Source organism: Heterodontus francisci, chromosome 13, assembly GCF_036365525.1.
Source record: "Heterodontus francisci isolate sHetFra1 chromosome 13, sHetFra1.hap1, whole genome shotgun sequence".
Taxonomy (NCBI): Eukaryota; Metazoa; Chordata; class Chondrichthyes; order Heterodontiformes; family Heterodontidae; genus Heterodontus; species Heterodontus francisci.
Genome location: NC_090383.1, coordinates 108,541,989 through 108,554,736, shown reverse-complemented (window position 1 = coordinate 108,554,736; position 12,748 = coordinate 108,541,989). Strand labels below are relative to the sequence as shown.

Below are 12,748 nucleotides of genomic sequence, written 5' to 3'. Positions count from 1 at the left end.
CCAGCTTTTCCAACCTAGCCATGTAACTAACATCCTCCATCCCTGAAACCATTCTGGTAAATCTCCTCGACAACCGCTCAAGGACTCTCACATTCTTTCTGAAGTGTGGTGACCAGAACTGGATGCAATACTCCAGTTGGGGCCTAACCAGAGCTTTATAAAGGTTCAGCATATCTTCCCTGCTTTTGTACTCAATTCCTCTATTTATGAAACCCAAAATTGGATTTATTGGTGACCAGCTTACATTTATATACCCTAATTTACAGTACCTCCATAAGTGGAAACATTTTCTCCAAGTCTACCCTATCAAACCCTTTCATAATCTTGAAGGCCTTTACTGTGTCACCCCTCTATAGAGAACAAAATGTTGCTATGGTCATACTTTCGTCCATATTGAAATGACTGTTTTAATACACTGGCTTTCAAACATTTCTGAGAGGAATGCACTGCAATTATTAACACATCTGGGGTTCTGGTATCCTAACATGAAAAAGAGTGTCAGTTCCTCAAAGGTAAATAGCACTGTAATTATAGAAAACATTCTTAATACAGAAGTACCATGCAACAAACAAATAGAATGACCGTGCAGATGTACTGGGCTCCCATCATGGATCCTCCGGCATTTGCAGACCCCAGTTTGAAAACCTATGCTCCAAAAGTACTGAATTTCTCATGCATTGATAATATTCGCAGATCAACTATTATTGTGACTATGCAGAGGCAGACATCTCTTGTCGGCTTTTGACATTGTGCTCATTTATGGTTGGGTTGAATTATTTGCAGCACTTACACAATCTGACACTTTAATTTGTTTCTCACTCATTTCCCTCGTCCCCCCTTGCCACAAAGGAATCACATTATATTCCTTTGCTCATTAACTAAGTTATATTTTTTCAAATTCCTTATTTCTACTGTATAAGACTATGTGGTTAGAAAATATAGTCAATTAAGCAGTAATGGAATGGAATTCATAGCCCCTGCTGATGAGAGATCTCCAGCCTAGAATTCTGGTAGTATTTTAAAAAAATGTTTTGGTTATAAGGTTTACTGATGTTGCTAAAATGTTTTATTTTTTCACTCAATTACAAATTGAAATGTTAACAATATTACAAAATAACATTTCAGCTTATTTTTCTTTTATGCAAGGAAGCTGAATGATTTAACTGGATTTGGTCAGAACAGTTAATACAGTTGCCCCTATTTTTGGATAGTTGCCGCAAAAAATGCAGCTTCGCAAACACTAAAATTCCAGACTGCAGTTCAGTGAAACTGACAGATGTTTCAGCATATTTGGCAGTGACATCTGAACAGCAATACTGATAAACAGAAGTAGCATTGGAGTGATATATTGGGACCTCTCCCAACCCATAGCAGCTCACAACACTTTCGAGAAAAAATCTTTAGCAGTCTCGTTTGGCAGTGATTTGCAGTCCACAATCTGACAAACTTGCTGCCTGAGCCCAACAGACTCACATACATATGGATGACATATATGGTTCAATCATCTGCTTACTGCTCTCAAAAAATTGGACACCTGATCTTACCTTTACAATATTTTAGTAGTCACAAAACATTTCTTAAATAACCAATTTTTTTTGATTGATACAATCTGATTCAATCGCAAGAATACACTTTTTTTTTTAAATTCCCCTTAAAACTTTCAAAATACCTGGTACTATTATTAGATTATTGGAAATAGCAATTCAAACAGGATAACTGCAGGAATCCTGTACAATTGAACAGATCATGCCCCACTTACAGTTACCGAATTTTGAATTATTACCAGTGGTAAGAATCTGTCCAAAAGTGATGAGTGATAATTACTGTTCAGGAGCTAAACAAGACAGATGTTAGTGAGGACCAAGGGTCTTTGATCCCAAATAAGTAACCAATAGTAGAACTGGTTGGGAAATGGATTGCTAGACTTAAAAGATGGAGATAATTCAGATTTGAAGGAAGCAGATATGGCAGTAAAAAGTCAATATGGGCAAGAGTGACTATATTTAGCACAGGTATCGGCCCCATTAATCCATAGAGTAGGAGGCAGGTCTGGCAAGAAACAGTTTGACAATTAAATGCAATCTCATCAAATACTTGCAAGTCTCGAAGAACAGAGGCTTGATATTCAACTCTGCTCAACTCCCAAGCTGACTCAAGAAGGGAAACTTGGATGCATCCATTCTGGTTTCTGTTGTGCACCTGCTCGTAGCCAACCAAAGAACAGCATTAATATGACATAAGAGGCATGTGACTAAGAAGGGAAATTTGAGGCTATCTATACTGTGTTGGATGGTAAATTTCCTCACTAACATAAATGAAAAGCATAGGATATATCTGTATAGGATGGAGTCTCGCATCAAATCGATGGATGAGCCTCAGTTGTTCCGGGTGTGCTGATGGGAGGAGACCAATACACATACTGCACTGAAAGTTAGATGAGGGAGATAGACGGGTTGCCTTATATGGATGTGCTTGGTGAACCGATTTTGCAACCTTATTCAAACCAACCCAGCAGATATGCTATCATCGTCAATGGCTGTCTTTACGCAGGTGAGGAAGTTAGTATCGCAAGATTTCAAGGTGGTCTTTAGTATGCTGTTATAACATTTCATCTGCTCACCTCTTTAGCAATTCTATCATCATCAGCATCTGAATGATGTATCCATCCAAAAGAAACTGGACATTTTTCAACGTGGCCTCAATTCCAGTTATACTATAGTACTTGTTAGGCCTCCTGTCCCACCATACTGTTTCCTTCTGGCCACCTTCATGGAACACCAGCTAGCCATCATCATCAACATCATGTTTCAACAAGCCAGTAAAAGATCATCTGAATACATCCTTTATCTAGCCACTGACACCTACAAGTATGAGCCACAAGCTTAAGAGACCCCTCGCCCTCCACAATAGAATCTGGGAACATGAAACAATGGCACAAAATTTCAAAAAGTATCTGTCTATACTTAACCCATAATATTTGTTTGGGTTTTTTTTTTTAAACTTTACATGTGAATTTAGTGTTTTTACAGGTCATTCAGAGATACCTTTCCAGTGGTGGTTCATATTTTTTCATGTGTTTCAACCTCGATTGACAAATAGACTGTCTACCACACAGTGGAAAATCATGGGAGGCTGTACTCTAACATTTTAATTATCACATTGCGTTGCCTGAATCTGGAACCCTACAAGTTTATTTAAAACTACAGGCAGCAGAGAGATTGAATTGATTAAATGGGAATACTCATTAAAAGAACAGAGGGACAGGTTTTCCTCTTCAATTATACCATAAATCTGTGTATCCTAGGGGAACAGGATTGGAAAAACAGTAGGGGAGCTGTTCTGCCAGCTCCCTTACACACTCTGGAATTCTAAACCAGTAGGTACATCGGCACATAAATATGTCTGCTCAAATAGTGGATAATATTATACAACATACCTTAATAATGCCAGGTACCCACCAGCTCTTTCCTGGCGTCCAGTGCTGCAGAGTGATCAGTTGTATTACCTGAAGCTGCAAATTCAGAACAGGTCTTCAGCTGGCACTGCCAACCATGCTAAGCTGTGACAAAGTGAAGCAGAAATTTCTCCCCTCGCCATCACCATACCCCCAAACCAGAGACCAGCACCCAAGCAGAAGCCAGGAAATTGGCCAGCACCAGGGGCACAGGAAACAAGTCCTGCCCCAGCAAAAATCTGCTGTCATCGCAGCAGAGAGGGGATTTTAGTCACACTGTCTCCAACTCAGAAAGCCAAATGAGGAGGGTAGGAGATTTGTATGTGTTGGTTCAACTACAGTGAAAGAATGAGTGAGACTGCAATGAAAAGGGGTCCAGTTAACACCAGAAGGTAGAAGTACGTTGGGGAAAATAAGTGGGTATCTTACTACCTATGAGGAGAGAATAATATGCATTGAAGAAATGAGCGCAAACATCAGAAAGATATGAAAAATAGGAATGGTTGGCTTATGTGTGACAAAAGTCCAAAGTGGGTTATGGTCATCCTCACTGGTGGATATATTTATAAAAGCTTGATTAATAAATGCTATTTACAAAGTAATTATATTTTAACAATGTTCTTCAATTTTCTATTTAATTTAGTAGTAATTGAAGTGAATTGCCTACCTAGCCAAGGGAAAACTTCTCAGCCTTAAATATAATGAATACTGATCACTGGAGACTGTGATCTTACCAGCAATTATGTGACATTCCTCACTCCAGCTCTCTCTAGTCTGTGCAGACCAATGTGTATCTGCACTACGTACAGTGGCTGGCGAATACACTGAACATGAGTGAAGAGTTAAACGTTACCAGTAAAATCACAAATTCAATAGAGTTATTCCATCCTTTAATAATAAAGTGCTTCATAATTCTTAATTTCTTGGGGATTGAAAAAGTGAATGTAATTTAAGAATAAACAGTCTTTAAATATACTTTAACAAGACATTGTTTTCTAGGATCACTTCACGCTGCACTGTATTCTATTCTATTTTATTGCAATGCAGTTAACTTGGAACATCTTCTGGTCACTCTTAAATATTCATCTTGCCATACATTGATAATGCAGAAAATATACAGAAATAATGTGCAAAAGCCTGTATGTTTTTATAAGCTATTAGTTATTAATTTTTGCAGCACAGCAGTTCAGGCTGCTTAATCCCAACATGTGTGAGGGGGAAAAAGCCATGACAGAATGATCGGGATCTTTGCTGCTCAATTGCAAGAAACAATATTAAAATTATTATAATTCTTATCAACTTTTCCAATGGACTCTGATTTTATTTGGTTTTCCTAAGCTTCTCAATATTCTATTGACTTTTCTAGTGACTCTTCACTATTGACAATTACTGTGAAAACCTGAAATGGTTATCTGATCCACACAAAATGTTTTCAATAATTCTTGCTTGCACAGCAGCTCCTGGTATGATATTTCACTAATAGCTACATCAACAACTTTCCAAATAAATATTCTCCTTTAGTTTCGAATTGATAAAATATTCTTCAAATTCTATGAATCATTTGATAATTAATGTTGGAGGGTCTGCTTTCCAGCTAAGTTTTTTGTAAAACAAAGGGTATTAATTTTCAAAAGACTTTTAAAACACACCTGAATTTTTCAATCAAAAATAATCAGTAAATTTAAAACATTCAAAAGATTAGAATAAGAGATATATATAGATTTTTTTTTTAAATCACAGATTGATTAGTATTCCCCACAGAAATGTAAAAAAAACCTCGTTATACATCTGGTACTACAATGATTAATAAGTTAACAGTACATGCTAACCCATTTGAATTCATGTTTCATCCTCATCAATTTTTAACATATAATTATTTCAATAATCTTCTTACTGACAGAGCCCCAAAGCAAACTTTGCCCAAGTACACAGACAATGCCAGCTGGCTCATTTTAAATGTATTAATGTGACAAGTCAGTCAGTAAGGGGATGTTGCAGCTTCAGTTCTGGAAAAGGTGGAAGAGTGAGAATTAAAACTGTAACAAACCTTCGTGGCTTTTTAGACGACTAGTTTAGCTAAAAAATTCTTCACTTTTTCTTAGCTGCATTTAGATTTCGTTACTTGTATCTTGCCTTTTTGAACCCTCTTCTTGCTCCCCTCAGAACGGATCACTGTCCTTCAATTACACACTATGCAGAAGTTCAAAACATCAAAGATAACTTCCAAAGATTTTTGAGCAGGAAGAAAAATACACATAACTCAATCAAAATATTAACATCTGCACTGTATATGCCAACTCAACTGGAACCAACTAAACTCAAATCTAGAAGCAATAAACAGAAACTATAACTTGAGGAACAGAGGTGTATTGAAACATATATATCATGTAAATAAAAGCAAAAGACTGCAGATGCTGGAAAGCTGAAATAAGAACAGAAAGTGCTGGAAATACTCAGCAGGTCTGGCACAGCATCTGTGGAGAGAGAAGCAGAGTTAACATTTCAGGTCTGTGACCTTTCATCAGAACTGGCAAAGGTTAGAAAGGTAATAGGTTTTAAGCAAGTGAAGAGGGGGTGGGGGGGAAAGAGGACAAAAGGAAAAGGAAAGGTGTGTGACAGGGCAGAGGGCAGGAGAAATTAACTGACAAAGAGGTCATGGAGCAAAGGCAAAGGGTGTATGTTGATGGTGTGGTGAAAGACAAAGCATTAGTGCAGAGAGAATGTTAATGACAGAATAATGAATAGCTCTGGGTCAGTCACGCTCTGAAATTATTGAACTCAATGTTCACTCCGGGAGGCTGCAGAGAGCCTAATCGGAAAATGAGGTTGTGTTCCTCGAGCTTGGTTGATGTTCACTGGAACACTGCAGCAGGCCAAGGACAGAAATGTGGGCAAGGGAGCAGGGTGATGAATGTGACTTCTTGTGTCTCATGAAACAGGATTTTAATTCCACAAAGCTGATGGAATAACTTAATGAGTAGAAATATTTCCAATCATCTAATACTGCTATTTTTATGTTATACATGTATTTATTGCTACTTACAAAGTCAGCACAAGCTTCTCAAACTACTCTGCATTCAATAGTATCATGAAAAAAACACAGGAAAGCACAGGAACCAATAACTTTGTTTCTTTACCAGCCTGTTTCTATGTTATGAAAACCCCACATACCAAATGGGAAATATTAATTTCATCGATTGGAACTTTGCTTGAGACTTTTACTGGAAATTGTTACAAATAACTTTTTTTAAAAGGAACAGCTAGCAGCCAAGATGGCCATGACCATTTGCATTTGAAACACCAAAGGATTAGACTGGAGACAAACATGATTGACTCAGCCTAGGCAGAACAATGGGGTGCTCTCTGATTCAATTACCTGAGATAACCTTGTCAATGTGATCGGCAAGAGCAACTGAAATCCTTTGACTTTGAAAGAACCGGAGAGCTTGAGGGGAGAGCCTTCAAATTCAGAGAAAATCCCAGAAGAACTTCACTAAAACACAAAGAGGTGGTCATGCCATATGACTGCCTGTGCAACTCTGGGAGATTGTCAGTTGTGACGCAGAAGGCAGACTGTAACTGGAAGTGAGCAAGGGATCAGCGCTCTCTCTCTCTCCGTCTCTCTCCAGTAGAGATCCAGAGAAACCTGAAGCGGCAGCTGGTAAAACCAAGTCTACAGACCCTTACAACCAACAACTAGGATACAAGCAAGTCTGCAACCATGCACGTGACCCAGCGAGGATTTCAGAACTACAATTTCAACTAAAGACTCTGAGACTACTGAACTGTTTTTCAATTCCGTTTATTACGGACTCTACTCGAACCTCCCAACTCGGTTTTGCCCTCTGTAATCTATTTGTGTGTGTGTGTGAGTGAGAGAGAGAGTGAGAGAGAGATAATGTGGGCGTGGATGCGTAGCGTATTTTAGTAGTTTTAACCAGTTTAGAGTGATAAGGATAATAAACTTACATCTTTCTTGTTTAAACTCAAGAAAACCTGTCTGATTTGTTCATTTGCAATTATATTAGAGGAACAGGAGCAAGTCCTCACTGAGGTGGTATGTTCAGTCACTGTGTAAAAAAGGATAAACCCTGTTGCAGTCAAACCAGAGAAGAGGCAAAAGGGGAGCCGAGATCCCTTCTTCACCTGGTTGTAACAGAAATTTGGGGGCTCTAGTCCAGCATTGTACCCGCAGACAAACGAGAAATTGGAAGTGGGAAACCAAATTAATCCCAATCAGAAAACAATTCAATACAGGTTTTCTCGTGGTTTTTGTTGCTAAAATACTAACATGTCCACATCTGAGGCCAGTACCTTCCCAAGCCAGGGTGAAGTAACTTGGGATAAGTTAAAGGCCCTATCTATGGAAGAGTTGAGGAATGTAGCTAAGCAGTGTAGGATCACTTTCCATGCAAAAGCTAAGAAATCTGAACTCTTTAAGACTTGTGGCCAACTATTTTTCACTCGAACCTGAAAAATCAGAAACAAGGCTGGAGTCAGACTCAGACAGAGTAATGTTAGCAAAAATACAATTAGAGCAGAGGAAACTGAGAAAGAGAGAGAGAAGAGAGAGAAAAAGAGAGAAAGGAGAGGGAAAGAGAGAGAACTTTCCAGAAGGAGCAGGAGGAAAGGAAGCTAAGGCAGCTTGAACTAACGAGAAGGCGACATGGTAACCCCAGTGAAAGCATGGCCAGTATGGAAGCTACACTTTACTCAGAACTGTGTGCTGAGCTCTTAAATTTCTCCCAATTGATCCCAAAGCTCAATGAGGGAGATGTGGAAGCATTTTCTGTCACTTTTGAAAAGCTTACAAGACAGATGAGATGGCCGGCAGGGAGCTGGACCCTCCTGCTACAAAGCAAGCCAACAGGAAAAGCCCATAAGGTTTATTCACTGTTGCCAAATGAAAGCTCATCAGACTATGAATTGACTAAAAATGCTATCCTCGGGGCATATGAGCTAGTACCGGAAGTGTACCGCCAAAAATTCTGAACCCTCCGAAAACAGACTGATCAAACTTACCTCAAGTTTGAAAGAAGTAAACAAGTTGCTTTTGACCTGTTGTTAAGGGCCCTTAAAGTACAGCCCACGTATGAAAACCTCAGCAAGGTGATTCTTCGAGGAATTTAAAACATTTCTATAAAAACCCATGTGGAGGAACAGAAAGTTCAAAGGGCGAGACAAGCCGCAGTTCTGGCTGATGAGTTTGCTCTCATATACAAGTCCATACCTCAAGGGAAAACCTTCCCTAGTTACCCCCACAACTCTAAAAAGGATAAGAGATGGGAGGGTGACAGGAGCCGAAACAGTCCTGGGAGAGAAAGGAAAGCGGGACACACAGGGGTCCCTCCTCAAGCCAAAAAAGATGGTGCTGAGAGCAGAAGAGAGACCCAGAGACCTGTGCGTTTCCAATGTAACAAGGTAGGTGACCTCAGAGCTGACTGCTGGAAACTATGAGGAAAGCCTGTAGGATTAATCAGGGCACACCCAACCAGTTCAGAAGAGACTGTTACGACCAGGTGAGAAAGAGGTCTAGGGTTCCCTTTCAGCCTTCACCTGGTCTTACTGTAATGGGGTTTTATTTTTTAAACACATTGTTTTTAGCTCCCCCTTGATGAATCCTTGTTCACCGCTTTCCAATTATAAGGTAAAGAAACTAGCACAAACAGACTTTCTTAGGTTTAAAGAAGAAAAGTTGAAATTTATTAAATTTAAACTCTAATTCGATTGACGCCTATGGATACACGATGCGCCCACACAAGCATGCATAGGCGATACACACATGCAAATAGAGACAGAAAAGAGAAGAAAAATAAAGTGGAAAAGTTTGAGGCAATATCTGAAGAGTTGCTGTTATCGTTCTTAGAGCTCACTGTACAGTTCTTGATTGTAGGTAGATCTTGCTTTTCGTTGGGGCCCAGTATTCTTCTTAAACCTTGTTTCTGTAGGAGACTTTTTTCTCTTGGGATTCATGTGTCCTCAGTGGATTCAGAGACTTGTGAGAAAGAGATCAGAGAAGACAGGAGAGATCTTCTCAGTCCAGGAGCAAACAGCTTTCTGCCCAAACTGTTTGTACAAATTCAAAAAACTCGGGTTGCCCAGCAGGTTAGTCATGTAACTAGCTGATTTGACTATGTCTGTTTGTGTATTCGGCCATCTTAGCAGTCAACCTGGAATGCAAGCTCCCCCACCTTTAATGTCTGGTAATCAAAAGTCCATTGTGGGTTGAATGTGTCAGGGAATGGTCCTTTGTCCTTTCCAAGCACTATCTGTTAATATGCAAATGTCTTTCCAGCCAAGATCTGGCAATTTTTTTTTTAAAGCAAGTCCTTTCTTCACTTCAACAACAGTTTGAAATTTAATGTCCATGTGGCGAAATTAATATGCATCATGCTTGGGAGGTGGAGGCCTGCATGACAGGTCCCTGATGGAAAGCATAGTAGAGCAGGCTGTGACTTTAACTGCAACAGCAGTAAGACCTGGGAAGCATACTGCTGTGGATGCAGGAAAATTTAACAAGATCACTGAAGGGAGAGTGACCCCATGCCCCTAGAGTGGGGCAAGGAAGCCCAGGGATACTGAGGGATACAGGGGCCACCAGATCCCTTTTGCTGGGAAAAGGCATGACCTTTCCCCCCAGAGAGTGCAGTAAATACAAGAATGATAGTGAATGGTATCGGAGGGTGGTGTACGCCTGCACTTTTACATGGGGTGCATTTCGAGTGTGACCTTGTTTCGGGACTGGTGACAGTAGGGATTGTCCCTAGTTTGCCTGTGGACAGGGTTGACCTGCTCCGAGGTAATGATCTGGCGGGGGCGAAGGTGGTAGCTTCCTCAGCAGTGGTAGGGAGGTCATAGAGTCAGGGCAGTGCAGGAGATGGTCCCCTGCATTTCCCCTGATTATGCAGTGACTCGGGCCATGGCCAAACCAGTTCCCTCAGAGGAGACTGAACTGTCGCTGCAGACAGATGACCCTGCTGTTGTGATGGAATATAGGTATAATAGGCTTAAATAGGTAGAATTTAGATATAATTAATACATTATACCTTTTAGAATTAAAGATTAAATAAATGGTCAGTTTTCAAAACTCACTGAAATCCCCTTTAAGGGCCGAGTTAAAAAATCCACTCCAAGGCTTCTGCTACATTGGAAACATACCGAGACAGGCTATATGTGCTCCTTACTGATAACTGTAATCCTAATTAGTTGATAAATGTTAATGATATGGACAGACTGACTTAAAGAGATGGTACAAGGTACCATAAAAGAACCATCACAGATGATCAATCACAAAATGGAATGTTACCTACAAAAAACAAATGCCACGTAAACCCAATTTAACCCAAAAAGGCAAAAACAGTTACTGCACAAATTTAATCAATAATCTTTTAAGTGTAAAACACATTTATAAAGTTAAGTCTGATTGTGTTCCAGATTCCAACCACCCTCTGGGTGAAAATATTTTTCCTCAAATCCCCTCTGAACTCCCTGCCCCGAACCTTAAATCTATGCCCCCGGTTACTGACCCCTCCGCTAAGGGAAAAAGTTTCTTCCTATCTAACCTATCAATGCCCCTCACAATGTTGTATACCTCAATCAGGTCTCCCCTCAGCCTTCTCTGTTCTAAAGAATACAACTCTAGCCTATCCAGTCTCTCGTCATAGCTGAAATGCTTCAACCCAGGCAACATCCTGGTGAATCTCCTCTGTACCCTCTCCAGTGCAATCAGATCCTTCCTATAGTGTGGCGACCAGAATGTACACAGTACACCAGCTGAGGCCCAGCTAGCGTTTTATACAGCTCCATCATAACCTCCCTACTCTTATATTCTATGCCTCGGCTAATAAAGGCAAGAATCCCATATGCCTTCCTAACCACCTTATCTACCTGTGCTGCTGCCTTCAGTGATCTATGGACAAGTACACAAAGGTCCCTCTGACCTTCTGTACTTCCTAGGGTCCTACCACCCATTGTATATTCCCTTGTCTTGTTACTCCTCTCAAAATACATCACCTCACACTTCTCAGGATTAAATTCCATTTGCTACTGCTCTGCCCATCTTACCAGCCCATCTATATCGTCCTGTAATCTAAGACTTTCCTCCTCACTATTTACGACACCACTAATTTTTGTTTCATCAGCGAACTTACTGATTGTACCTCCTATATTCACGTCCAAATCATTAATGTACATTAGAAACAGCAAGGGTCCCAGCACTGATCCCTGCGGTACACCACTGGTCACAGGTTTCCAATCACAAAAACAATCCTCGACCATCACCCTCTGTTCCTGCCACTAAGCTAATTTGGGATTCACTTTGCCAAATTGCCCAGGATCCCATGGACTCTTACCTTCTTAACCAATCTCCCATAAAGGACCTTATCAAAAGCCTTACTGAAGTCCATGTAGACTACATCAACTGCTTTACCCTCATGTGCAAGGCTAGTCACCTCCTCGAAAAATTCAATCAAATTTATTAGACATGATCTCCCCCTGACAAAGCCATGCTGACTATCCTTGATTAATCCCTGCTTCTCCAAGTGGAGATTAATCCTGTCCCTCAGAACTTTTTCCAATAGTTTCCCTACCACTGATGTTAGACTCACTGGCCTGTATTTATTTGGTTTCTCCCTGCTGCCCTTCTTCAATAATGGTACCACATTTGCTGTCCTCCAGTCCTCTGGTACCTGTCCTCTGGCCAGAGAGGATTTGAAAGTTTGTGTCAGAGTCCCTGCAATCTCCTCCCTTGCCTCACTTAACAGCCTGGGATACATCTCATCTGGCCCTGGGGATTTATCCACTTTTAAGCCCACTAAAACCGCTAATATCTCCTGCCTTTCAATGCTAATTTGTTCGAGTATATCACAATCCCCCTCCCTGATCTCTACACATTGTCCTTCTCCATAGTGAACACAGATTAAAAGTGATCATTTAAAAGCTCACCTACGTCCTCCGGCTCCACACAGATTGCCACTTTGGTCCCTAATAGGCCCTACTCTTTCCCTGATTATCCTCTTGCCCTTAATATACTTATAAAACGCCTTGGGATTTTCCTTTATCTTGCCTGCCAATGTTTTTTCATGCCCCCTCTTCGCTCTCCTAATTACTTTTTTTAAGTACCCCCCTACATTTTCTATACTCCTGTAGGGCCTTCGCTGTTTTCAGCCCCCTGAATCTGCCATAAGCCTCCTTTTTTTTCCTTATCCAATCCTCTATATCCCTTGACATCCAGGGTTCCTTGGAATTGTTGGCCCTACCCTTGCCCAACAAGCACATGTTTATTAAGATGCCCAT

General features: G+C 40.4%; 1 protein-coding gene across 12 annotated transcripts in view; it reads right to left on the bottom strand.

The window, feature by feature from the left end:
* Window positions 1-12,748, bottom strand: part of sdccag8 (SHH signaling and ciliogenesis regulator sdccag8) — a 402,434-nt gene that overhangs the window by 225,893 nt on the left and 163,793 nt on the right. The gene's annotated exons all lie outside the window — the stretch shown is intronic.